Below are 27,707 nucleotides of genomic sequence, written 5' to 3'. Positions count from 1 at the left end.
TATATAAGCATCAATGAGCTAGTATCTGGAAAGTTTTTCCACAGCTTTAAGTAGAAATTCTCCAAATAAAAATCACACATATAAGGAACTCTATACAAACCAAACTGGTTGTATTTAAGGATACATATATGTATCAATATGCATACAATAAAATTTACTGAAAAACGAGGCCATGAATTTGAAGGAAAGCAGAGAGATTTTGGAAAGAGGGGGGAAAGGGGAGAAATATTGTATAATTATTATTACTTTGAGGTTATACATTAATATCTCAAAAATAAAAATAGAACAAAATTTCTATGATCTATTAAGAATATCCTAGATTAGAATATTTCAATAAAAACTAAAACTTTTATTTTTCCTTTAGTGTTGTTAGAAAACAAACCCAGGCCCTTGTGCATTGGACGTCATCTCTATAGCACTAAGCTCTGCCTGCAATCCACACTTCCTTCTTTGTTTGAATAGAGTTTACTTGTGCAAGTTTGAGCTAATATCTGAAAAGATACAAAAAGCTTTCATTACCTTAAAGTGCTAGACCCACTCAAAATACTGCTTAAGAGATCCACAAAGTCTATTTTCATAATACTGTTGATTTGTCTGTATTCAGCTATTTTCAATTCTTGTCGATTCTACTCTTCAGAGAGGGATTCTTAAATGGCTTTTATATAACACATCTCATCTTATATATTTTGTTGCCCTTTCAAGGCTATTTGAAAAATATTCTCTACTAGATGATTTAAATTCTATCCTATTTCTTTTTCCCATTGCTACTCTTTTAACAAGTGTTTTAAAGGGTAATAATTTAGTAAAATTGCAAGCACTCTACTTAAGGCAAAAATGTAACCCCAAATTGTATGGGCAATCCTTTTATATCTTTTACAGTTTTAGAAGAAAAAAAAGAAAAACTCTACCCCACAGCTTTTGTAGAGTAATATTTCAGTGCTCTTATGTGTTTCTTTCTGATTTAGGAAATTGGAAGTCCTTTGCAGTGTGCTCATCTGTCCCTCATTTAGGAGGTCAGAAGAAGCAACCAAAGCAGTCAAGATACTGAGAGAAGGGATGAGGAGTCATGGGTCCCCAGTCCAGTAGACAAGAGCATCTTGTTTTCTTGGAGTCAGCAGTTTCATTTCAAGTAGGCAAACAAGTTGAAAATGCTCAATACTGAATTGTTGTTTTTTTTTTTTATTTTCTGCTCCCCATACATTCTGAAACTCCTATAAAAATTTAAACATAGGGAAAATTTCACATAGTAGTCATTATTATTCAAAGTGAAAATAAATTTAGCATATGCCAAGATAAGCAAAATAGACACTGTTTATTCAGAAGGTTGGGGGTTCTCTGTTGCCAAACTCATGGCAAACATGGAAATGCTTTTTACAATGGGTTAAGTGTGCACTTATGAACGTGTTCAATATTCCCTGACCAAACAGCCCAGGAATGGACAATGCAGACCATCACATCAGTATAGAGGACATGGAACTGTGAGCCAAGCTAAGTGATATCTTTCCTGGGATGGCAATAAACACTGGAAACAATACATACTTGTAACTGTCTATACTTCAAATTCAAGTCCATGCCTTCATTGTTCTTATGGAAACGTGCTCTTCTACAAGCAGTTGAAATAAGCCAATTCAGACCAAACAGCCCAAGCCTTCACTTGAATCATATCCATACATATATGAACATATGGATGCTACACCCTCATAATGTGGCACAGAGCTGATAAAATGGAATAATATTCTTCACTTAAAGTGAATGATGAATATGTCTATTAATGAGGAGATGAACTTACAAAATGGTATATCTTCAGACTGAAAAGTATAAAATGACACTAAAGTTTCAGAATGTTCTTACCTATAAGTCTCAGACTAATAAAAAGAGGTCATTGATGAAAACCCAATGTAATGGGCTTACTGTTAATATTTAGTAATAATTAGTAATTAATTCATAGAAAATAGTTTAATTTACTATTGAGGAGAAAATGAAGTTTCTGTATGAGAAAGCCAGAGGTCCTCAGAAGTTTGCAATGATCTATCTTGGAATTCCTGAATAATCAAAATCCAGGAGAACAACCTAGCACAAAAGATTACTTTCCAGGCTTACTTGGGAATTGAATTCATTCATGAATAATATCTACAAGCAAAGCAGGCCTTTGGAATCTTTTGCATTTGGGAAAGAATGATATTTAGAGATTGGTAAGCTTTGCACAGGGTAGAGTGATTTAATGTTCATGATGGAATCTTGATTATTCAAATCAAACTACTCTAAATCAGATGTATATTGGAAGTTTCTATTTGCAGTTGGGTGACATCCTTGAGGATTGCTTGAAGAAGCTTGTTAGCTGAAATAGTCTGTTGCATAATTAAGTAGTCATACTACCAGTCCTACATTGTCCTAGTGGTGACATTTTCTGGGTTTATAGAATTATAATTCATTGAACAATCAGGTTAAAAATATGTTTGCTAACTACATGTTACCATGGCTACTAAATATTTAGGCTTTTCCGGATAGTGCTCATGTTTGAAAATATGTTTATTTTCATGACTACAATGTCAGGGATAGGATTTTCCAGGATAGTGGTCATGTTTTCAAACATGTTTACTTTCATGACTGTGATGTCAAACAAGAGGTGACAGACTGTTACCTGCGTGACTTGCCTTTTCGTTGCTGTGAAAGAACACCAACAGAGCAACTTCTATGGATGCTCACAGTCAGCTAATGGATGGATCACAGGGCTCCCAATGGAGGAGCTAGAGAAAGTACCCAAGGAGCTAAAGGGATCTGTAACCAACATTATGAACTAACCAGTACCCCGGAGCTCTTGACTCTAGCTGCATATGTATCAAAAGATGGCCTAGTCGGCCATCACTGGAAAGAGAGGCCCATTGGACACGCAAACTTTATATGCCCCAGTACAGGGGAACGCCAGGGCCAAAAAGGGGGAGTGGGCGGGTAGGGGAGTGGGGGTCGGTGGGTATGGGGGACTTTTGGTATAGCATTGGAAATGTAAATGAGCTAAATACCTAATAAAAAATGGAAAAAAAAAGAACACCAACAGAGCAACTTCTAAAGGGACAGATTTATTCTGGCTCACAGTTTGAAGGGATACAGTCCATCATGGTGGGGGATTCATGGCAGAAGAAGCAGCTCTGCCTATGACAGTAGAAACAAAATGCAAGGCAAGAAACGGCTTGAGATTCATCACAACTATGCTTCTCCCTCACTCTTAGAAAATATCTGGAGGGAAAAAACTTAAGGAGGGAAGGATTTATTTTTGATTTACAGTTCTAAGCAGTTGTTCTTCGTGGCAGGGGAATCATGGTGTCAGAAAGCCAAGGTATCTGGTTGTATCATTTCTACACTTAGGAACTGAAGGGAACTGAGTCTTAAATGCTCAGCTCACTTTCTTCTTTTTCTTCTGTTCAAGGTTCCAGTGCAGGGAACAATGCTGTTGCTCACTTTTAGGGTAGCTCATTCTACCTCAATTAACATAATTAAGATAGCTTTGCACAGCTGTGCCCAGAAGCTAACTTAATAAAAATAATCCTTCAGGAGGAAGCCTGAAAGCTTGTCTCAGAGATGACTTTAGTCCTACTCTTGGCGATCTTCTTCCTGTAGCTTGACTCAACCTTCCAAAGGTTCAATAACCTTCCAAATCACTCTCGCTGGCTGTAGACCAAGAGTTCAAACCTGTGAATCTGTGCGGAAAATTTTGTGCCAAACAATAAGAGATATCTGGTGGGTTTTTTTTCTCTTCTCTTCTCTTCTCTTCTCTTCTCTTCTCTTCTCTTCTCTTCTCTTCTCTTCTCTTCTCTTCTCTTCTCTTCCTTTCTTTTCTTTTCTCTTCTTTTCTTTTTTAATGGTCAGCATCATCACACTGATGGTCAGATTTTGGGATGCAAAATTCAGCAGGGAATCTTCCCTTACATTGATGGCCTATATTTTGAAATTATAAGTCACCAACACCACTTATGAGCCCTTCAATTTTTTAAAAGACTCCCATCTAGTTCTAATTGAAACATGCTTTGTATAAACAACTTTGAACTACTTTGAAGTTTTATGCCACTTTATTCTAGACAAGGCCAGCAAGATCAAAAAATGTCTATTATATCTATTCCTTAAATGAAACTACGTCTTGATGCCTTCTTTCAAGACACATAATCTTAATTTGCTTCCATGTGTGTGTAACCCCGAACTTTAGTCAGAAAAACATGATTGATTTTTTATTCTGATTCTGGGTGGTTTTGGCTGAGCTAACCCTTGAAGAAGGTGAATGCATATTCTAAATTACTAAAGAAGAAAATTGCCTGGGTCCCAAATAAATGTTTCTGGGGTTATCTCAAAAGCTATTGCCTGTACATGGGATCTATTCTTCTAGCTGGATTGCCTTGTTCGGCCTCAATGGGAGAGGATGTGCCTAGTCTCACAGAATCTTGATGAACCATGGTAGGGGGATACCCAGGGGAGCTCTAACTGCTCAGAGAAGAAGGGGAAGGGGGTAGAAGGAAGAATTGTGGAAGGGACGACTGGGAGGAAGCAGTGAGTGAGATATAAAGTGAATAAGTAAAATAATAATAATAATAATGAGGAGGAAGAGGGGGGGAGAGAGAGAGAGAGAGAGAGAGAGAGAGAGAGAGAGAGAGAGAGAGAGAGAGAGAGAGAGAGACTAATTATAGACCTCTGATTTCTCTGATCTGCTATTCTTTTTTTTCATTTTTTTATTAGGTATTTTCTTCATTTACATTTCCAATGCTATCCCAAGTCCCCCATACCCTCCCCCTGATCTGGTATTCTTTATAAATTATTAAGACACAATCTGTTAAAGATTTTAAATGATGTGCTTACAAATACAAAATGGAAAGCTGTGGCTTTAAAACAATGAATTGCTTCAGAATTAGGAAATATACTGCATTAAAGTTTTTAATTAAAGCAGCAAACTAGTAATATGCAGTTGGATGTCTTCAGTCTTATCAATGATGAGAGATTATGTAAAGATTTTCTATTTAAATGCATTATATTTTACAAATATGTTTGCTATTAAGATTGAAAGTAACAACATACAATATTAGAAACTAACAGATACGGTATGATTGAGAAAATAACTGTAGTGTGGTGGACAGAAAAGAAATAGCCTTCATTATTTTTTGTAGGATCAAGAGTTCAGTGAATCAAGAGCCCTTCAAGAATCCTCTTAAACACAGAGAAGTTCCAGGTAAAATTGACGAGAAAAAACAAAACAAAACAAAACAAAACAAAACAAACAAAAAAAAAAACCAAAAATATGCTTGGTTGCCAGGGTAGCAGATCTCTGGGTGTTTGTTATATCCTAAAAAGAGAAGTCATGCACAAATAACAAAAAGAATAGCCAAGAAACAGATGTGGTTTGAGCCAAATGTACAGATAAAAAAAGTTGGAAGAGGTATTTGAGAGAGATTCGTCATACAAGGGACTAGTCAGTCCAATAGTAACCAAACTGACTTCAATTTCAAAGGAAGACTCTTCACCCTTCAAGAGAGTTGAATGTTTCCAAAGGTCTTCTTCAGTCAGTGTGGTGCTAATACTTCTCAAGCATCTTAGATCCATTTACCAGGCAGTTGCTACCAATATTTTGAGATGAGTATGTTAAAAATAAACCCATCTTTATTTCCTTCTCCCTGCCTCATATTGGGAATGGTGTAGATCAGGGGCAGGTGTCCTCCATCACACACCACTTGCAAAGTTTCTTCATCCTCAAAAAAGCACATTCAAAGGAAGACAGTCAGGAATGTGTTCATTCTCAAACTTCTAGCCTTGAGAATACTGTTTCTAACTCTAAATTTACTTTTCTGTTTAAAAAAAAATGTCAGTGTGTATACCATCAACATCAGTTTAAGTTCATATTGTTATTCCACCTATAGGGTTGCAGACCCCTTTAGCTCCTTGGGTACTTTCTCTAGCTCCTCCATTGGGGGCCCTGTGATTCATCCAATAGCTGTCTGTGAGCCTCCACTTCTGTGTTTGCTAGGCCCCTGCATAGTCTCACAAGAGACAGCTATATCAGAGTCCTTTCAGCAAAATCTTGCTAGAGTATGCAGTGGTGTCAGCATTTGGAGGATGATTATGGAATGGATCCTCGGGTATGGCAGAGAAAGATGGTCCATCCTTTCGTCTCAACTCCAAACTTTGTCTCTGTAACTACTTCCATGGGTGTTTTGTTCCCAATTCTAAGAAGTGGAAAAGTGCCCACACTTTGGTCTTCGTTCTTCTTGAGTTTCATGTGTTTTACAAATTGTATCTTGTATCTTCGGTATTCTAAGTTTTGGGCTAATATCCACTTATCAGTGAGTACATATCATGTGAGTTCTTTTGTGATTGAGTTACCTCACTCAGGATGATGCCCTCCAGGTCCATCCATTTGCCTAGGAATTTCATAAATTCATTCTTTTTAATAGCTGAGTAGTACTTCATTGTGTAAATGTACCACATTTTCTGTATCCATTCCTCTGTTGAGGGGCATCTGGGTTCTTTCCAGCTTCTGGCTATTATAAATAAGGCTGCTATGAACATAGTGGAGCATGTGTCCTTCTTACCAGTTGGAACATCTTCTGGATATATGCCCAGGAGAGGTATTGAAGGATACCCCGGTAGTACTATGTCCAATTTTCTGAGGAACCACCAGACTGATTTCCAGAGTGGTTTTACAAGCTTGCAATCCCACCAACAATGGAGGAGTGTTCCTCTTTTTCTACATCCTCGCCAGCATCTGCTATCACCTGAATTTTTGATCTTAGCCATTGTGACTGGTGTGAGGTGGAAACTCAGGGTTGCTTTAATTTGCATTTCCCTGATGATTAAGAATGCTGAACATCTTTTTCAGGTGCTTCTCGGCCATTCCATATTCCTCAGGTGAAAATTCTTTGTTTAGCTCTGAGCCCCAATTTTAATGGGGTTATTTGATTTTTCTGGAGTCCATCTTCTTGAGTTCTTTATATATATTGGATAATAGTCCCCTATCTGTTTTAGGAAAGGTAAAGCTCCTTTCCCAATCTGTTGGTGGCCTTTTTGTCTTATTGATGGTATCTTTTGCCTTACAGAAGGTTTAAATTTTATGAGGTCCCATTTGGCAATTCTTGATCTTACAGCACAAGCCATTGTTGTCATATTTAGGAATTTTTTCCCCTGTGCCCATATCTTCGAGGCTTTCCCCCACTTTCTTCTCTATAAGTTTCATTGTCTCTGGTTTTATGTGGAGTTCCTTGATCCACGTAGATTTGACATTAGTACAAGGAAATAGGAATGGATCAATTCGCATTCGTCTACATGTTAACTGCCAGTTGTACCAGCACCATTTGTTGAAAATGCCCTCTTTTTTCCACTGGATAATTTTAGCTTCCTTGTCAAAGATCAAGTGACCATAGGTGTGTGGGTTTCTTTCTGGGTCTTCAATTCTATTCCATTGGTCTACTTCTCTGTCACTATACCAGTACCAGGCAGTTTTTATCACAATTGCTCTGTAGTACAGCTTTAGGTCTGGCATGGTGATTCCACCAGAGGTTCTTTTATCTTTGAGAAGAGTTTTTGCTGTCGTAGGTTTTTTGTTATTCCAGATGAATTTGCAAATTGCCCTTTCTAATTCCTTGAAGAATTGAGTTGGAATTTTGATGGGGATTGCATTGAATCTGTAGATGGCTTTTGGCAAGATAGCCATTTTTACTATATTGATCCTGCCAATCCATGAGCATGGGAGATCTTTCCATCTTCTGAGATCTTCTTTAATTTCTTTCTTCAGAAGTTCTTATCATACAGATCTTTCACTTCCTTAGATAGAGTAACACCAAGGTATTTTATATTATTTGAGACAATTATGAAGGGTGTTGTTTCCCTAATTTCTTTCTCAGCCTGTTTATCCTTTGTGTAGAGAAAGGCCATTGACTTATTTGAGTTAATTTTATATCCAACTATTTCACCTAAGTTGTTTTTCAGATTTAGGAGTTCTCTGGTGGATTTTTTAGGGTCACTTATATATGCTATCATATCATCTGCAAAAAGTGATATTTTGACTTCTTCCTTTCCAATTTGTATCCCCTACATCGCCTTTTGTTGTCTAATTGCTCTGGCTAGGACTTCATATACTATGTTAAATAGGTATGGAGAAAGTGAGCAGCATTGTCTAGTCCCTGATTTTAGTGGGATTGCTTCCAGCTTCCCACCATTTACTTTGATGTTGGCTACTGGTTTGCTGTAGGTTGCTTTTTATCATGTTTAGGTATGGGCCTTGAATTCCTGATCTTTCCAATACTTTTATCATGAAGGGGTTTTGGATTTTGTCAAATGCTTTCTCTGCATCTAACGAGATTATCATGTGGTTTTTGTGTTTGAGTTTGTTTATATAGTGGATTACATTGATGGATTTCTGTATATTAAACCATCCCTGCATCCCTAGAATGAAGCCTACTTGGTCAGGATGGATGATTGTTTTGATGTGTTCTTGGATTCGGTTAGCCAAAATTTTATTGAGGATGTTTGCATCGATATTCAAAAGGGAAATTGATCTGAACTTCTTTATCTTTGTTGGGTCTTTCAGTGGTTTAGGTATCAGAGTAATTGTGGCTTCATAGAATGAATTGAGTAGAGTACCTTCTGCTTATATTTTGTGGAATAGTTTGTGAAGAACTGGAATTAGATCTTCTTTGAAGGTCTGATAGAAATCTGCACTAAACCGATCTGCTCCTGGGCTTTTTTTGGTTGGGAGACTATTAATGACTGCTTCTATTTCTTTAGGGGATAAAGGATTGTTTAGATCATTAACTTGATCCTGATTTAACTTTGGTACATGGTATTTGTCTAAAAATTTGTCTATTTCATCCAGGTTTTCCACTTTTGTTGAGTATAGCCTTTTGTAGAAGGATCTGATGGTGTTTTGGATTTCTTCAGGATCTGTTGTTATGTCTTCCTTTTCGGTTCTGATTGTGTTAATTAGGATGCTGTCCCTGTGCCCTCTAGTGAGTCTGGCTAAGGGTTTATCTATCTTGTTGATTTTCTCAAAGAACCAGCTCCTCATTTGGTTGATTCTTTGAATAGTTCTTGTTTCCACTTGGTTAATTTTGCCCCTGAGTTTGATTATTTCCTTCCATCTACTCCTCTTGGGTGAATTTGCTTCCTTTTTTTCTAGAGCTTTTAGGTGTGTTGTCAAGCTGCTAGTGTGTGCTCTCTCTAGTTTCTTTTTGGAGGCACTCAGAGCTATGAGTTTCCCTCTTAGAAATGCTTTCATTGTGTCCCATAAGTTTGGGTATGTTGTGGCTTCATTTTCATTAAACTCTAAAAAGTCTTTAATTTCTTTCTTTATTCCTTCCTTGACCAAATATCATTGAGAAGAGTGTTGTTCAGTTCCACGTGAATGTTGGCTCTCTATTATTTATGTTGCTATTGAAGATCAGCCTTAGTCCATGGTGATCTGATAGGATGCATGGGACAATTTCAATATTTTTGTATCTGTTAAGGCCTGTTTTGTGACCAATTATATGGTCAATTTTGGGGAAGGTACCATGAGGTGCTGAGAAGAAGGTACATCCTTTTGTTTTAGGATAAAATGTTCTGTAGATACCTGTTAAATCCATTTGTTTCATAACTTCTGTCAGTTTTACTGTGTCTCTGTTTAGTTTCTGTTTCCATGATCTGTCCATTGATAAAAGTGGTGTGTTGAAGTCTCCCATTATTATTGTGTGAGGTGCAATGTGTGCTTTGAGCTTTACTAAAGTTTCTTTAGTGAATGTGGCTGCCATTGCATTTGGAGCACAGATATTCAGAATTGAGAGTTCCTTTTGGAAGATTTTACCTTTGATGAGTATGAAGTGCCCCTGTTTGTCTTTTTTGATAACTTTGGGTTGGAAGTCGATTTTATTAGATATTAGAATGGCTACTCCAGCTTGTTTCTTCATACCATTTGCTTGTAAAATTGTATTCCAGCCTTTCATTCTTAGGTAGTATCTGTCTTTTTCCCTGAGATGGGTTTCCTGTAAGCAGCAAAATGTTGGGTCCTGTTTGTATAGCTAGTCTGTTAGTCTATGTCTTTTTATTGGGGAATTGAGTCCATTGATATGAAGAGATGTTAAGGAAAAGTAATTGTTGCTTCCTATTATTTTTGTCCTTAGAGTTGGCATTCTGTTCTTGTGGCTCTCTTCTTTTAGATTTGTTGAAGGATTACTTTCTTGCTTTTTCTAGGACATGGTTTCCGTCCTTGTATTGGTTTTTATCTGTTTGTATCCTTTGATGGGCTGGATTGGTGGAAAGATAATGTGTGAATTTGGTTTTGTCGTGGAATACTTTGGTTTCTCCATCTATGGTAATTGAAATATACCATAGATATAGTTGGGTATAGTAGCCTGGGCTTATATTTTTGTTCTCTTAGTGTCTGTATAACAACTGTCCAGGATCTTCTGGCTTTCATAGTCTCTGGTGAAAAGTCTGGTATATTTCTGATAGGCTTGCCTTTATATGTTACTTGACCTTTTTCCCTTACTGCTTTTAATATTCTATCCTTATTTAGTGCGTTTGTTGTTCTGATTATTATGTGTTGGGAGGAATTTCTTTTCTGGTCCAGTCTATTTGGAGTTTTGTAGGCTTCTTATATGTTCATGGGCATCTCTTTCTTTAGGTTTGGGAAGTTTTCTTTTATAATTTTGTTGAAGATGTTTGCTGGCCCTTTAAGTTGAAAATCTTCATTCTCATCTACTCCTATTATCTGTAGGTTTGGTCTTCTCATTGTGTCTTGCATTTCCTGAATGTTTTGAGTTAGGATCTTTTTGCATTTTGCATTTTCTTTGATTGTTGTGCTGATGTTCTCTATGGAATTTTCTGCACCTGAGATTCTCTCTTCCATCTCTTGTATTCTGTTGCTGATGCTCGTATCTATGGTTCCAGATTTCTTTCCTAAGTTTTCTATCTCCCGAGTTCCCTCACTTTGTGTTTTCTTTATTGTGTCTACTTCCCTTTTTAGCTAGTATGGTTTTGTTCATTTCCATCACCTGTATTTTCCTGTTTTTGTTTAAGAACTTCTCCCTGTTTGGTTGTGTTTTTCTATTTTTCTTTAAGGACTAGTAACTCTTTAGCAGTGTTCTCCTGTATTTCTTTAAGTTAGTTATTCAAGTCCTTCTTGATGTTTTCTACCATCATCTTGAGATATGCTTTTAAATCCTGGTTTAGCTTTTCGGCTTTGTTGGGGTGCCCAGGACTGGGTAAGGTGGGTGTGCTGCGTTCTGATGATTGTGAATGATCATGGTGTCTGTTAGTTTGATTCTTATGTTTGCCTTGCGACTGACATCTGGTATTCTCTGGAGTTAGTTTTTATAGTTGTCTCTGGTTAGAGCTTGTTCTTCTCATGATTCTGTTAGCCTCTATCAGCAGACCTGGGAGACTAGCTCTCTCCTAAGTTTCAGTGGTCAGAGCACTCTCTGCAGACAAGCTCTCCTCTTGCAGGGAAGGTGAACAGATATCTGGCATTTGTACCTGCCTCCTGGCAGAAGATGAAGGCCGGAAATAGGGCCTGTCCCAGAAGCTGTTAGTTTCTGCAGTCCACACTCTCACCTGTGCAGACAAGTGTTGGAGGGATCCTGGAACCAAGATGAGTTCCCCTGATGCTTCGGCAAAGCCCTCCTGGGCAGGGCGGACACCTCTCCTCTGGCAGGGAAGGTGCCCAGATGTCTGGAGCAGGAAAGGGGATCTGCCTCAGAAGGTGGTGCACACCTTTAATCCCAGCACTTGGGAGGCAGAGGTAGGCGGATTTCTGAGTTCGAGGCCAGCCTGGTCTACAAAGTGAGGTCCAGGACAGTCAGGGCTATAAAGAGAAACCCTGTCTTGAAAAACCAAAAAAAAAAAAAAAAAAAAAGAAGCTATCCTCTAGGGACCTTAGGGATGTCTGCTGACTCTGCGCCCAAGGTCACCTGGTGCTGGCGTGGACCGGAAGGGACTATTGACCCTGGTCAGGAAGGGTTTCCTGCTTCCCTAATGCTGTCTCAGGTCCTTGCAAGTGGAATGGAACAGAAGTGTGTTCTACTCACCTGTGGTCCTAAGATTGTGTGGAGAATCCTCTAGGGAACTTGGGGGTGTCCGCTGAGTCCTCACCCTAGGTGACCTGGTGCTGGCGCCAACTTGAAGGTTATTTGAGTTTTTAATCATGTTCTACTGTGCCAAGGAAGAAAGCACGGTTTCTGTTAATTATCAAACCCTGGGACAAATGGCTGAGGTCCCTATTTACCATATCAAAGCAGACCTAGCTATCAGGTTCTCCCAGTATCCCTCAGTCCCTACCTGTTACAGAGTTTGACTGGCATAACCCATCCTATACCTTAGCCTCTCCAGCCCAGGGGTCAGGCTGCCCCCAGGGGCTTTTCTCTACACACTCCAGACATTTTGGTTGCCTACCCCTTTTGTTTCCTTGGCTGCTTCACCAGGTTCCCTTCCCTTGCTACTCCCTTCTCCTCTCTTGTCACATGAATCAGGACAATGTCCACTATGGCCTCTTCCAGATGTCTCTGACTCTGGCTATATTCTCCCTTTTGTCACAATAAACTTTCTCCCCCCACCCCATGATACCGAAGAGCACTCATGTCCCTTCCTTCCTCCCTTCCTCCCTCCCTCCCTCCCTCCTTTCCTTCCTTCCTGCTTGCTTTCTTGCTTTTTTTCGCTTGCTTTCTTGCTTTCTATTAGTCTCCAGACCTTCAATAGAAGGAATGTGAAAAACTGATACAAAATTCATATTTGTTGCTTAGTTTATTTACATATGTCAAGCTTTTGAAACTCATAATCTGTAAATCAAGGGTACTAATGCTCACATCAGCAATGTCCTGCAAAAAAGAATCCTTATGAATAATAAAATATGTGAATCAGCATAACAAGATAATACATTTTAAGTACTTATTAAATATCAATTATTATTGACACTCTAGGTCAATTTCTAAAATTATTTAGGTTCAGGTGACACTTTTCTCTATTTGTATTCTTATTGAGCTGACACAAATGTTTTCACAAGTAAGTCCTTGCTTCCATGAATAAAATCTATTTCTCTTTGACTATTTTTATTCCCCACCTCTTGATCTCTGGATACCTCCTATATATCTGGAATTTATTAGATTCAAGTGCATTTCATCATCAAGATCCCCTTTTCTGGGTGTTCACTGCCTAACATTTACCAATCTTCCCATATTCACCTCAACATGTGTGCTAGTAGTTCTTTTGTATTTATTCTGGCCATGCAGCTGCAGCAACCGTCTGCCTAAATGCTGATCTATAGTGCAAGAGGACTTCCAGACTCTGTAAAAGATATACATGTTCTCTTTCTCTAATGCCTTCAAATTTGATGCCTCTAGATATTGCTTCCCAGAAATTTTGGTTTCTAAACCAACATATTTATTTGATCCTTTTTAAAATATTGCTCATATCAAAACAAAATTAAGATAAAAAAATTTGGCTCACTGGTGGCTTTCTAGTTCCTAGAGTACTGTCTGACTTACCATATATGTGTACATATATGCACATTAATGCACACACATACATAGGTGTCCAAAAAAAAAATCAGTAAGTGAGTGATCATAGGTTTATTATAATTTAATTATAATTAAAGGAATAACTTTAAACCACTACTGATAGTGAATACTCCTATAAACACCACTGCATACATACATGGGTGTTTTTGGTTTTTTGTTTGTTTGTTTGTTTGTTTGTTTGTTTTTTTCTGAGAAAGCACTTAGAAGTAAAACTGGTAGGCCATAAGATTATGCATATTCGATTCTATTTTATTTCTTCAATTATGACAGTCAGGTTTTTGTCAGCTTGACACAAATGAGAGTCATCTTGGAATAGAGAACTTCAGTTGAAAAAATTTCTTCCATAAAACTGGTCTGAAGGCAAGTCCATGGGAGGAGCACTTCATTGATTAATCATTGATGAGGGAGGGCATACCCCACTGTGGATGGCTTCATCCTTGGGGAAATGAGGTCCTGGGTTATTATAAGAAAGTAAACTGAGAAAGTCAGGAAGAGGAAGCCAGTAAATAGTGTTCCTTCCTTGCCTCTGCTGCAGTTCCTGCCTCTAGGTTCTTTGATTTCCTATCCTATTTCCATTCATTTTATTTGAGCTCAGAAGGTGACATGAATGCTTTCCTTTCCAAGTTGCTTTTGGTCATACTCTTTACAACAGCAATAAAAATCAAACTAACACACCACTGCAGTCATGTCGTTTACATTCTTCCTTGCTTTGTACAATGGCTCTTGTTATTTCTCATTCTCGAGCACTGTGTATTATCAAGAGCTAAAGTCTTACAACTAGGTGAGTATGTGTTATGAAAGGTGCTCCTGTGGTTATTATAGAGCCATCAAACACCATATAAAACCTGTTGTGCTGTGAAGTTGTGGAAGGCATGTACACAATAGGATATGAGGGAAGGCATGGTTTGCCTTTCTTCATGCAGAGCTAGGTCTTGCAATACTTGCTTCCATTGGCAACTATTCCTAAATTACAATAAGAGCAACAAACGCAGAGGGCTTTTACATTCTGAGTCTAGTATATTTTGACTTGGGCATGGCATTTTCCCCTCCCTGAAAGCAGACAATGCCAACCATCATAATTTGAAACAAAAGTGTCCCCTACAGGCAAGCTCATATCGAAGGCTTGGACCCCACTCTGAGGCACTGTTTTGAAGATTGTGGAGCTCAGTAAAGGTGGAACCCTTTAATGTCATACTTTCCATTACTTCTATTCGCTCTCTCTGTGCTTCCTGTCTGTCTCCATGTGAACAAATTGCACTCCCTGCTGCTGCCAGTAGATTTACCATTGTGACTCAGAAATGTCTGAAAAGGCAAAGCAGAAGGCCTTCCTCCATTGCTTCTGTCAGGTACCCATCACAGCAAGGAATAAAAAACGTGACTAATGTTAATGGCATTCCTGAATGTCTCCCCTGAGAGAGTGGCTCAGAACCAACTGGCATTACTTATGCAATATTTAAAGACTTATGCTAATTTGTTTTCATTACACATTTCTTGTTGCTCACGGAGGCTGTCTTGGAAGACACTCTCTATCTGTAGCTATGGGGAATGCAGAGTACATGGAGCTAAGGGCTTAGGATGAGACTGAGACTGTAACCTTCCCTGTGACACTTTGTTAGGCTCAGTGAGTGAACGGTTTGACTACATGCAGCCTATAAATCCAGCAGGAATCTTATTCATTAAAAAAAATGTGTTCTCCCAATAATGAAGTTTTTTTGCAGCATCTCTAAGTCTGCTTCTCTCATATTTAAAGAAAATGTAAATTTTATGTCTCCTGTGTGGCAGTGCTGCCTCCCACAATTTCCCATAGAGATGGAAGCTCTTAGTTCTCTAGGCTCACAGAGGAGAAAAAAAATTGAGTTTTTAATTGAGATTTTTAAATAATAAATTTTTTGTTTGTTTTGTGTTCTGTTTTCCTTCCTTTCTATATACAAGAGATTCATTCCTTTACCTCTCCCACCCCAATACACACACACACACATACACACCTGCACACACTCACTCATACACACACATACACATGCATACTCACACACATACTAACTCATATACCTACACACATATACATATATATTCACACTCTCACACACACACACCATAAACCGTATACTTACACATACATATACATGTACACATACACATATATGTGCACACATGCACACACATAGGAACACACATGCATACACAATATATATATATACACACGTATACATATATATATATATATATATACACACACACATGGACACACACATGCACACACAAATATATATACACACACATGCACACACACACACACTATATATGTATATATATATATATATATATATATATATATATATATACACACACACACACACACGCATACACACCACGCATACCACACACATGAAAACTCATGCACATATATATACATACATACATACACACATATGCACCCCATACATGTGCATAAACCCATGTGCACACATACATACACATCACATATATACATACACACAAATATACACACACATACACATTAACACACCACACTCACACACACATATATAAGTATACATACACCACATACACACTTATATACAAACATGTACACATGCACACACACATATATATGCACTCATATCCCCACACATATACACATACATACACGCACACATGCACATGCTCTCATGTTTGCACACACACATGTACACATCCACAGGCTCATAGATACACATACATATACATGCACACATACACATATACACACATACACATATTTACACACACATACACACACCACTCATGGTGTCAAGTTAAATTTCTGTGGGTCCCTTCATCTTGCCAGAGTTCTTGTGGATTTTCACTTTTTTAAAATGGGATAAAACATTAAGCTCTTATGTTTTCAATCATACCAACTAGTGGCCTCAGCTTGTGCATTGAGAATGATACTGAGATATAAGAGCAGCTGCTGTGGCCCAGACTAGACATGAGATATGCTTAGTGGAAGAACAGTTTCAGCAAGTGAAAAAAATGACTAAGAGACAAGACATTCAGAGCAGCAGGCAGCTGAGCAGGCCAAAGATTTGTGGTCACACACATCTTAGAGTGGAAAGCAATATGAATGAGGTAAGTGGCTTTTTCCCCCTTTTCCTTTTATATGCATTCAAAGAGGAACAAGTGATTTTGCAGTTGTGCTATTGAGCCTATTTTCTGCAGTGAGATCAAAGTGAGATTGCATTGTAATACAATCTGTGCACTTGGGGGTTCCTGGAGAGAGTTTTCTCCATCAGAAAAGAGCCTCCTGAAGCGATAGGAGGAGATCCCTCACCATGCTGAGTTTCACCTTGAATAGAATCGGTACAACTCAGCATCACTTTCGTGTTTCTAAAAGCCCTGCATCACTAAGGAATTGGTAGAGGTGTGCATCCTTTTTACTGAATATCTTACATATTTTATCCCATCTAAGTATCCACATAGCTGTTAGAATACCACATTTATGCACAAAATTCTTAAAGAAAGCAATGGCTCCACAAAACTAGTCTAGTCCAAGGCCCCAGAACTAGTGTATGACAACTGTCACATGATAGAGACTTCATGTTCTCTTTGAATAGGCAGTGGCACTCAGGAACTTGCTTAGAGATTATTCTGGGAGTTTTAGATTGAGAGTAACATTTAAGTCAGCAGGCTGTGAGCAAAGCTGTCTGTGCTCCACAATAAGGATAAGCCTCATCCAATTAGTCAAAACTGAAACAGAGTAAAAGATTGACCTCTGTGAGCCATGAAACAAATTCTAGAGCATATGGATTTGGAGCTTAAACTGTGATATTAGCTCATCCTTGGTTTTACAGCTTGACAGCCTAGGCTGAAGATTGTGAACTTGCCTCCATACTTATGTGAGCCACTGCTCTGAGCAAAGGTAACTCACAGCATGTATGTGACCATCTTGTTTGTTTCTCTAGGTAGCCCCAATGCCATGGTCCCAGGATTATAAGACAGCCTCCTTTTGTGTCACCATTTTCAATAAATTATCTAGTATTCCATGTTTGCTGTTAAGGCAGCTCCTGGAAGTAGTCCTAGACTGTCCACAATAAAAGAGATAAGCCCCAAACAGAGCATATAATGAAACCAACAAATTACTAGTTTGGGGGTGGTTCATTGCCAAAAGGTGGATACTTAAAACACTAGCTAAACTTAAGATATTGAGATGGGTAGGCTGATTTCATGACAGACTTCAAATTGGCAATTAATGAGACTAGGCCTAAGAACTATGCAAGTCCAGGAAAGCCCACGAAAGTCAATTACTAATAGAGAATAAACCCAGGCTCCGGCCTTCATGCCCAGATAATGGTTGCAGAATGCTTAGAGATAGGGTGAGATAAAGCTTATCTACTCCGGAATTGCAACGTGCTTTAAAATGAGCCTGAGACTAGCCTGTGAGCTCACTTGCCTGTCTTTCTCTCTTGGTCATGGGAGATCCCAGCATGCTAGACTTCTGCAGAATAAAAAGCTCTTTGTGTTTATTTACTATTAAGTCTGGGGTATCATTCTTTGTTGAATCATGGTCCCTTACAATATAGCTTCAGTTCTATATTCTAACAAAAGTAATGGATGGCTTACACTTATTTGCATTGTAAGTAAATGTGGAATTTTAGCTAAAATTCAAGTATCTTCCTTCTACTGTTTCTCATTGTAGATAAAGCTTAGGATATCTACTGTTCATGACACGGTAGCCTAGACCCATACCTAAACCCATGGACTCCAAACATAATGCCAGTGAAGGTGTTTAATCATTAGTAATGGCTTAATCTGTTAGGATTCTGAAGTATTTGTCAGATCCAACTTATTGATGAATCTCTCTAAATTGCATCTGTAAGTCATTTTTAAGTCATGGTTTTGAGACTTAGAGAGTATTACCTTGTATAAATTATAAATCAACAGTCCTTGGACAAAAGTTTATTTCTCTAAAATCAAATACTCCTTGCAGATTTCTACTAAAACACAGAAAAATGGTAATGATTGCTTTACAAAAACAATAAATTCAGGAGACAAATATCCAACTAAATGAAATATTTGAAACCTTAACTTACTTACTTTCTTTCTTTTTATTTCCTGGTATAGGGAAATAACATTTAATAAGGGCACATTATGAGGAGTACAGGGTATTTGGAGGGTACAGGGTACATAGACATATAGAGCAGTGCTTCATATGTCTTAAACAGTTATGTTTAAGAAAATCACATTTGCAAAACACATGAAACTCAAGAAGAAGGAAGACCAAAGTGTGGATACTTCAATCCTTCTTAGAAGGGGGAACAAAATACCCATGGAAGGAGTTACAGAGACAAAGTTCGGAGCAGAGACTGAAGGAATGACTATCCAGAGACTACCCCACCTGGGGATCCATCCCATAATCAACCACCAAAGCCAGACACTATTGTGGATGCCAACAACAGCTGACAGGAGCCTGATATTTCTGTCTCTGAGAAGCTCTGCCAGTGCCTGACAAATACAGAAGTGGATGCTCGCATCCATCTACTGGACGGAGCACAGGGTCCCCAATGAAGGAGCTGGAGAAAGGACCCAAGGAGCTGAAGGGGTTTGCAGCCCTCTATGAGGAACAACAATATGAACTAACCCCACAGAGTTCCCAGGGACTAAACCATCAATCAAAGAAAACGCATGGTAGGACTCATGGCTCTAGCTGCATATGTAGCAGATAATAACCTAGTTGGTCATCAATGGGAGGAGAGGCCCTTGGTCATGTGAAGGTTCTATGCCCCAGTGTGAGGGAATGCCAGGGCCAGGAAGTGTAAGTGGGTGGGTTGGGGAGCAGGGGTAGGGGGTAGGGGGTAGGGGATAGGGAATTTTTGGAGGGGAAACTAGGAAAGGGGATAACATTTTAGTTGTAAATAAAGAAAATATCTAATTATAAAAAATCACATGCAGAATTTTTTTACTTTTTTATTTTGGGAATTATAATTAAATTACATTCCCCTTTCTATTCCTCTCCAAGCCTTCCCACATATCCCTCCTTGCTCTCTTTCAAATTCATGGTGTCTTTTGTCATCGTTATTGCTTACATATATGTATATGTTAATATTCTTAAATGTAACCCACTCAGCATATATGCTAAAAATGAAAGAGGGCCGTTATCAGAAAGCATTATGGGAACACATTCCATCATGCACTAGCTCAAATTGTTTAATGATGAGTGAATGTCGTTACGGTGGCTTGAATAAAACGGGATCCCATAGGCTCATATAAATGAAACTATTAAGAGGTGTGGCCTCGTTAGAATAAGTGTGACCTTGTTGGAAGAAATATGTCACTGGTGTCTGGGCTTTGAGGTTTCAAATGCTCAACCTAGGTCCAGAGTCTCTCTCTTTTGCTGCCTGCCAATCCAGATGTAGAACTCATAGCTCCTTCTTCAATACCAAGTCTTTTCATGTCCTGATTCTTAACATACTGATAATGGGATAAACTTCTGAACTATAAACCAGTCCCAATTAAACGTTTTCCTTTATAAGAGTTGCAGGATCATAGTGTCTTTTCACAATAGAAACCTAAACTAAGAGGGTCATAAAATTGTGGATAAGGTTCCCCGTTTGGATGGTCACATTGCATATTAACATACAAAAATATTTTCAAAACAGGGATCACAAATAATCTGTAATTTGCTGTATTCTTTTTTTCTCTTTTTTTACCCCCCATCCCCAGCTCTTTCTTCTTTGAGATAAAGTTTCATGACCCCAGGCTGGCCTGAAATTCACTATGCAGTCAAAGATGAACTTAAATTTCTAACCTACCCTCCTACACCTCTGACATACTGGAATTATAGACATACGGTGCTGGGGATTTAACCCAGGGTTCATGTTGGCTAGACAAATACTCTTCCAATTGAGCTACATCGCTGGCCCAATTTGGAATTTTTAAAATATATTAAACAAATTATTTAACATTCTTGTGCTTAAATAATTTGTATGACTACCAGAAAGTCTGGTAAATTCTAGAGGAACATTTTTTCCAGCCTTAGGTCATAACCTACCCAGTAGTGGGCAAGGATGGACTTGCATACACTAGGCATAAACTGAATGTATATTTGAGCTATGAAAATACTGATAGAATAACACCCATGACTTTAATATGTTAATTACCTATGCTGATAAATATCTACTTATTGGCAACTCTCTGTGTGTTATTTATTTATTTATTTGTATTCATTTTACATTCTGATTGCTGCCCCCTTTCAGATCGCCCCCTCTCATAATCCTTATCCCCCTTCTCCTCTGAGAGGGTGGAGCCCCCCAGATATCCCCCCACCCTGGCACATCAAGACTCTGCAGGAGTAGGCACATCCTCTCCCATTTAGACCAGACACGGCAGCCCAGCTAGAAGAACAAATCCCACAGACAGGCAACAGCATTTGGGATAGACCCTGCTCCAGTTGTTTGGGATCCACACAAAGAGCCAGCTTCACATCTGCTACATATGTGTGGGGTGGCCTAGGTCCAACCTGTGAATGCTCTTTGGTTGGTGAGTCAGTCTCTGAAAACCTCAAGGGTCCAAGTTAGTTGACTCTGCTGGTCTTCCTGTGGAGTTGCTATCCCTTTCGGTGCCCTCAATCCTTACTTCATCTCTTCTCTAAGAGTCCCTATCCACTGTTTGGCTATGGGTATCTGCATTTGTTTGGGTCAGCTTCTGGGTGGAACCTCTTAGAGGAAAGCCAGGCTAAACTGCCTTCTGAAAGCACATGAGTGTATTTTTAGTAGTGTCAGGGACTGGTGCTTACCCATAGGATGGATGTCAAGTTGGGTCAATTATTAGTTGGCCATTCTGTCAGTTTCTGTTCCATCCCCTGTCTCTGAATTTCTTGTAGACAGGACAAATTATGGGTCAAAAATTTTTTGAGTGGGTTGGTGTCCCTTTCACTGGGGTTCCTGCCTGGCTATAGGAAATGGCCTTTTCAGGTTCCATATCCCCGATGCTGTGAGTCACAGCTAAGATCACCCCCATTGATTCCTGGGTTTCCTCTCTTATCCCATGTCTCTGTCTAGTCCTGGAGATGCCTGCCACTTCTGCACTCCTGTCAGCTGAAGATTTCCATTTATTCTCATGGCTATCAGCCCATGTCTTCTGTCTCTCCACACACTTGATCCTACCCCTTCATACCCCTCCGGATCCCCTCTCACTTCCAGTTCCCTACCTCTCTCTCCCTCTTATGACTATTTTATTCCAGGGGGGACCTCCATTCTCTTGCCACCTCTCCTCTTGCCTTCATCAGACCTTGTTTATTTTATGGGTTGTTCATATCACTCACTCCCATCTTGGCCCCTCAGAAGAGATAATAATCATGTAGAATTTTCTCTTAACTTTTTCCCCTGACTAATTTATACTAAATATGAAACCATTTCTGCATTAATTTTGTTACCTATGTATTAAAGAAGACTCATTTTGAATGTAGTATCATGAGGTTATTATTTTTCTGTTTTAAAATTCATCTATTTTGCTTCATGTAGCTGAGATTATTTTATTGTCTCTGTGATATAATATTTTTATTAAAAATATTCCTGAAAATGTTTACTGGTAATCATACAAAAGATTTCTGATTTATTAAACTGGGGGAATTACTCTTTTCTCTATCCCTAAAATTGTAGTTTCTAGATTTTAGATTAGGGTGGTTTTCAAGTTTATGATGTAATGCATTTTTTTTCTTTCTCATTAAACTTGTTTTAATGGTCTCAAAATTCTGTGACAGATTCTTGGTCAAGTTGTTTCCATTAAAAAGTACTGATTTTGAAAACTAATAACTTAAAACTGCCACACACACACACACACACACACACACACACACACACACACACAAAAGGTCCACAAAACATTCTTTCCTTCTGAAGGTTTCACGATGCATTGTTATCATTAACCAGTCTTTTACTATTAAACTTAAATGGCTAATTGAGACAAACAGTTTCGAGACCGTTCTTCCACCACTGATTAAGACTGGGGTGGCAGGTGTTAGGGGTAATATTCATTTAGCTTTCTGAGCTTTCTGGGCAGACTTGGTGACTTTGCCAGCTCCAGCAGCCTTCTTGTCCACAGCTTTGCTGACACCCACAGCAACTGTCTGCCTCATGCCACAAACAGCAAAACGACCAAGTGGAGGATAGTCAGAGAAGCTCTCAACACACATGGGCTTGCCAGGGACCATATCAACAATGGCAGCATCACCAGACTTCAGGAATTTGGGGCCATCTTCCAGTTTCTTACCAGAATGATAATCGATCTTTTCTTTAAGCTCAACAAACTTGCATGCTATGTGGGCTGTGTAACAAGCACTGATTTGGCCTGGATGGTTCAGGATAATCACCTGAGCAGTGAAGCCAGATGCTTTCACTGGTGGGTCGTTTTTTGCTGTCACCAGCAACATTGCCTCATCTAACATCTTTGACGGACAGGTTCTTTACATTGAAGCCCACATTGTCCCCAGGAAGAGCTTCACTCACAGCTTCATGGTGCATTTCAACAGTTGTTACATTGACTGGAGCAAAGGTAACCACAATGGCAGGTTTGAGAACACCAGTCTCCACTCAACCCACGGGGACAGTCTCAATGTCCCCAATTTTATAGACATCTTGGAGGGGTAGTCTCAGAGGCTTGTCAGTTGGACGAGTTGGTGGTAGGATACAATCGAAAGCTTCCAGCAGCGTGGTGCCACTGGCACTGCTATCCTTGCAGGTGACTTTCCATCCCTTGAACCAAAGCATTTTAGCACTTGGCTCCAGCATGTTGTCACCACTCCAACCAGAAATTGACACAAATGCTACTGTGTCAGGGTTGTAGCCAATTTTCTTAATGTAGGTGCTGACTTCCTTAATGATTTCCTCGTATCTCTTCTGACTGTATGGTGGCTCAGTGGAATCCATTTTGGTGACACCAACAATCAGCTGTTTCACACCCAGGGTGTAATCCAGAAGAGCATGATCTCGGGTCTGCCCGTTCTTGGAGATACCAGCTTCAAGTTCACCAACACCAGCAGCAACAATCAGGGCATCACAGTCAGCCTGGGATGTGCCTGTAATCATGTTTTTTGATGAAGTCTCTGTGTCCGGGGCATCAATGATGGTCACATAGTATTTGCTGGTCTCGAATTTCCACAGGGAGATGTCAATAGTGATACCACGCTCACACTCAGCTTTCAGTTTGTCTAAGACCCAGGCATACTTGAAGGAGCACTTTCCCATCTCAGCAGCCTCCTTCTCAAACTTTTCAATGGTTTGCTTGTTGATTTCACCACATTTGTAGATCAGGTGGCCGGTTGTGGTGGACTTGTGGGAATCTACGTGTCCAATTACGATGATGTTGATGTGAGTCTTTTCCTTTCTCATTTTTGCTTTGAATTAGCAGTGACTTTCACAACACCTGCGTTCTGAGGGCAAACCCGTTGCTAAAAAGCACATTTTTTTTTTCTAAAAGAGTTTTTATTATATACTTCCACCAAGATCTGGGAAGAGGATAAGAAACTGACTTAAGTATGTCTGAAGTTTCCTGAATGAAGATATAGAGTCTAATCTGGAGACACATAGAAAGCCAAAAACATGGATTTCAGGTTTGGATCAAATAATATGGGCAATAAATACATTATTTAAATCAGTATGTCTTTTGGTCATCATGTGTGTGATGAACAAACAATTCTTTCTACTTTTCATGAACAGAAAGCAAACAGTATCCTAACATGGCACAGTGCAGATAATGCATTTGTAGAAAACTGCAAAGTAATGAATCATTAAACCACTATAATTCCTTATACTTTAGAATTTTAAGGTGGGACAGATGGTTCTGCCATTAAAGGTTAGAATCCCAACCAAAATATTTTAGAGTTTCAGATTGAAAGTGGACATACAAACTAAAATCCTGTTCCTTCCATGCTGAAGCCAAATGTTTGACCTTTGCCAAGTGAGCCACATGTTTCTCCATCACTAAATGCTCAATAATAAGACTAACAAAAATAATTTAGAAATATCTGAACAAATATGTGAAACTCTCATAGGTAATTCTATAATATCATAATCACAGGCTAATGTTCTAAAGTAACAAAAATAAAGTTCTTTGTAAAGTCCTTAAATGTCAGGCATCATTATTGTTATCTACATTTTTATTGTCTCTGTGTGATTGCTCATTGTCCTGTTTTTTTTTAAATGTTTCATGGATGACAGGTTTATTGAATCCCATGCACATTTTCTTTAAAGAAAAAAATAGTAATATTTTAAAGCTAATAGAGATTATTCAAGAAGGAAATAAAGCAGGAAAGAGAGGGGGAATTTAAAACCAGACTCATCTGATTATATCCTTCCCATATTTATGATCCACAAAAATTCATGCAACCATGAGAGAAAGATAATAATCTGATGTTTTTGAGAATATTACAGGGATAAAGTATTAAATATAAGTATAAAAATATAAGTATAAAAGTATTGATAAGTGCACTTATCAATACCATAATTCATGGCTAGATAAAGGAACATAAAACTCAATGTAAACTTATAGGCACATACAACTGAAATTAATATTCCTTGGAGTTGGTTACAGATTGCTCTTGTTTAACCTATAATTAGAGCAAGTAGTGGACAATGTGTAGATAAAGTATCAGTACAATGAGATGATTAGACATTGAACGTAGCCAGGGAAAGGCCACTCTTCTGATGATTAGCAGTGAAACAGAAAACTTATTATTTGCCAAAACAAATATATGTTAAGAAGATTGCTCCATATGGGCTGGAAATCTTGTGTTTTGAATGTAAAATTGTGAATTAGAGGGTGAAGACCCTGAATTAAGAGACAGAGATGACATCTTCATGAGCATCCCTCACTGGGTAGCTATTTCCAGTATGCTTGGGACAGTTCTAAAGATGTCTGCTTGAATCTCCATAAAAAAAGGAAAAATAAAGGACCCCAGATCAGTGCCAGGCACTACAGGTTGGCAGAGCAAGCTGGAGACAACATCTGCCCAGGGCTACATGGGCAGAAGGGGCACAGAACTTCTGAGAGGACCCTACGCTGAGAAGCCCTAGGTGACATTAAGATGAACAAGAAAGTAGGAGAGAGATGCAAGAGAGAAAAGAAGCAGAATGCTGTGTGCATGATAAAAAGACAGAACTTGAGACTTGATATTAGTGAGGAATAGCCTGATGTGGGTAATTGATAATGCCACCTGAGATCATGGTGAAATCTTGCCCATGCTACCACCAAAAGCCATGTTGGGGTCTGTGACCCTGCAGCAGTAGCCGACTGTTATCATCAAAGGCCATGTGGTCATCCCTGGTCTAGGCTGTCAGATGTTAGGCCAAGCATCACCACTCATGGTTGGGGGTGCAACTTCACAAACTTCTTTAATGCAATGTTTTCCATGAAGTACTATCAAATAGCCTTGCTCCTTGTCATACACTTTTTATTTCCATGAAAATTTGACCCCCTCCTCATATACCTCAAAATAAGTGAAATTTTTTGGATAGTTAAGTACATAGGTTTTACATGTATTCTGGAATGCACATTGATAATTGTGCGTATGACCAATGAGTAACTGACTACAGATGTAGAACATTCTCATTCTGCCAAACATACCATCATTACTCTTCCTAGTCAATCCATTGCTCCTGCAGGGAGAGAGGAAGCCATTGTGACTGTTCAAACTCTGTCACTGTCCCTGAGTTGTTGTAGATCAACAATTTGTTCCTTCCTGCTGCTGATTACAATTCTATTCTGTGAGTTTAGCTCAATTTATCTTCCCATCCTCCCTTTGATAGACAATTGATTTGTTACAGTTAGATGTTTATGAATAAATTTGCTGTAACACTCCTGTGCAAGGAGGTCTTTATATATATGTTTGCTTAACTTTTGATGGAAATACGGTTACATCTTTCTCAGGTAAATTCTTGTGAACGTGATCAATAGGTTACAAAACTGATATATGTTTAACTTCTGAAGAAGCTTCTAGATTCCAGAGTAATATAGCATTAATATTTTCATCTAAAGAGTCATTACCATAAAATAATCTCAAAACCCCTGCTGATGTTAACACTGTACATTTTAATTAATTAATTAATTCCCTTCTCTCCTCTAAGTCACTCCTTCTCAGTCCCCCTTCTCAGTCCCCCCTGTCTTTCTTCTCAAAGAAGAGAAGACTTTCCATAGAAATCATCTCACCTTGGAATAACAAGTTGGGGTAGGACTAGGTGCATCATCCTTTATTGAGAGAAGACACGGCAGCCCAGTTAAGGGAAAGGGATCTAAAGTCAGGCAACAGAGTCAGAAACAGTCCTTGATCTAGTTGTTAGGATTCCTACATAAAGATCAAGCAGCATAATTGATCAGAGCATCAATTTGAGCAGAGAGCCCAGGTCCGTTCCACGTATGCTTTGGTTAGTGATTTAGTCTCAGTGAGTCCCTATGGGACCTGGTTAGTTGATCCTTTAGGATTTCTTTTGGTGTCCTTGACCTCTCTGGATCCTTCAGTCTTTCCTGTGCCTACCTACAAAGATTCCCTGAGCTCCAACTAGTGTTTGGCTGTGAGTTTCTGAATCTTTTTTCCATCAGCTGCTAGATGAAGCCTGTCAGATGACATTTATGGTGCTAGCAAGGTTCCTGTTTGCAAGTGTAGCAGAATATTATTAATAGTGTCATGGCATGGGTCTCATGCTGGATAGTCATTGATCAGCTGTTCCTTCAGTTTCTGTTCTTGCTTTATCTCTGCACATCTTGCAAGCAGGACAAATTATAGGTTGAAGATTTGTGGCTGGGTTGGTGTCCTTATCTTTATATTGGAGGTCTTGCCCAGTTACAGGAGTTAGCTCTTTCAGGTTCCATATCCTCTATAGCTAGAAGTCTTAGCTACAGACACTCTCATAGATTTCTGGGTGTTTCCATTGTCCTAGGTTTCTAATTAGTCCCAGAGAAGACCCTCCCCCATAAATTTTAGTTCTCTCTTCCAGCTCTCCCCACTTGATCTCTCTTGCTCCCCTGCCTACACCATCCCACCCAGTACTCTCTACTCATCCACCCACACCATGTCTATTTTATTTCCCCTTCTCAGTGAGATTCATATATCTTCCCTTGGGCCTTCTTCGTGACTTAGCTTTTTGGAGTCAGTGGACTGTAACATGATTATCCTGTGCTTTATAGCTTTTTATCCTTATATTTATATATCTTTATCTTTAT

The 27,707-nt window shown here is 38.9% G+C and overlaps 1 pseudogene; it reads right to left on the bottom strand.

The window, feature by feature from the left end:
- Positions 22,350-23,951, bottom strand: Gm6392 (predicted gene 6392; annotated as a pseudogene).

The sequence above is a fragment of the Mus musculus genome, chromosome 15 (assembly GCF_000001635.26).
Source record: "Mus musculus strain C57BL/6J chromosome 15, GRCm38.p6 C57BL/6J".
NCBI lineage: Eukaryota > Metazoa > Chordata > Mammalia > Rodentia > Muridae > Mus > Mus musculus.
This window is presented reverse-complemented; position numbering and strand designations above follow the sequence as displayed.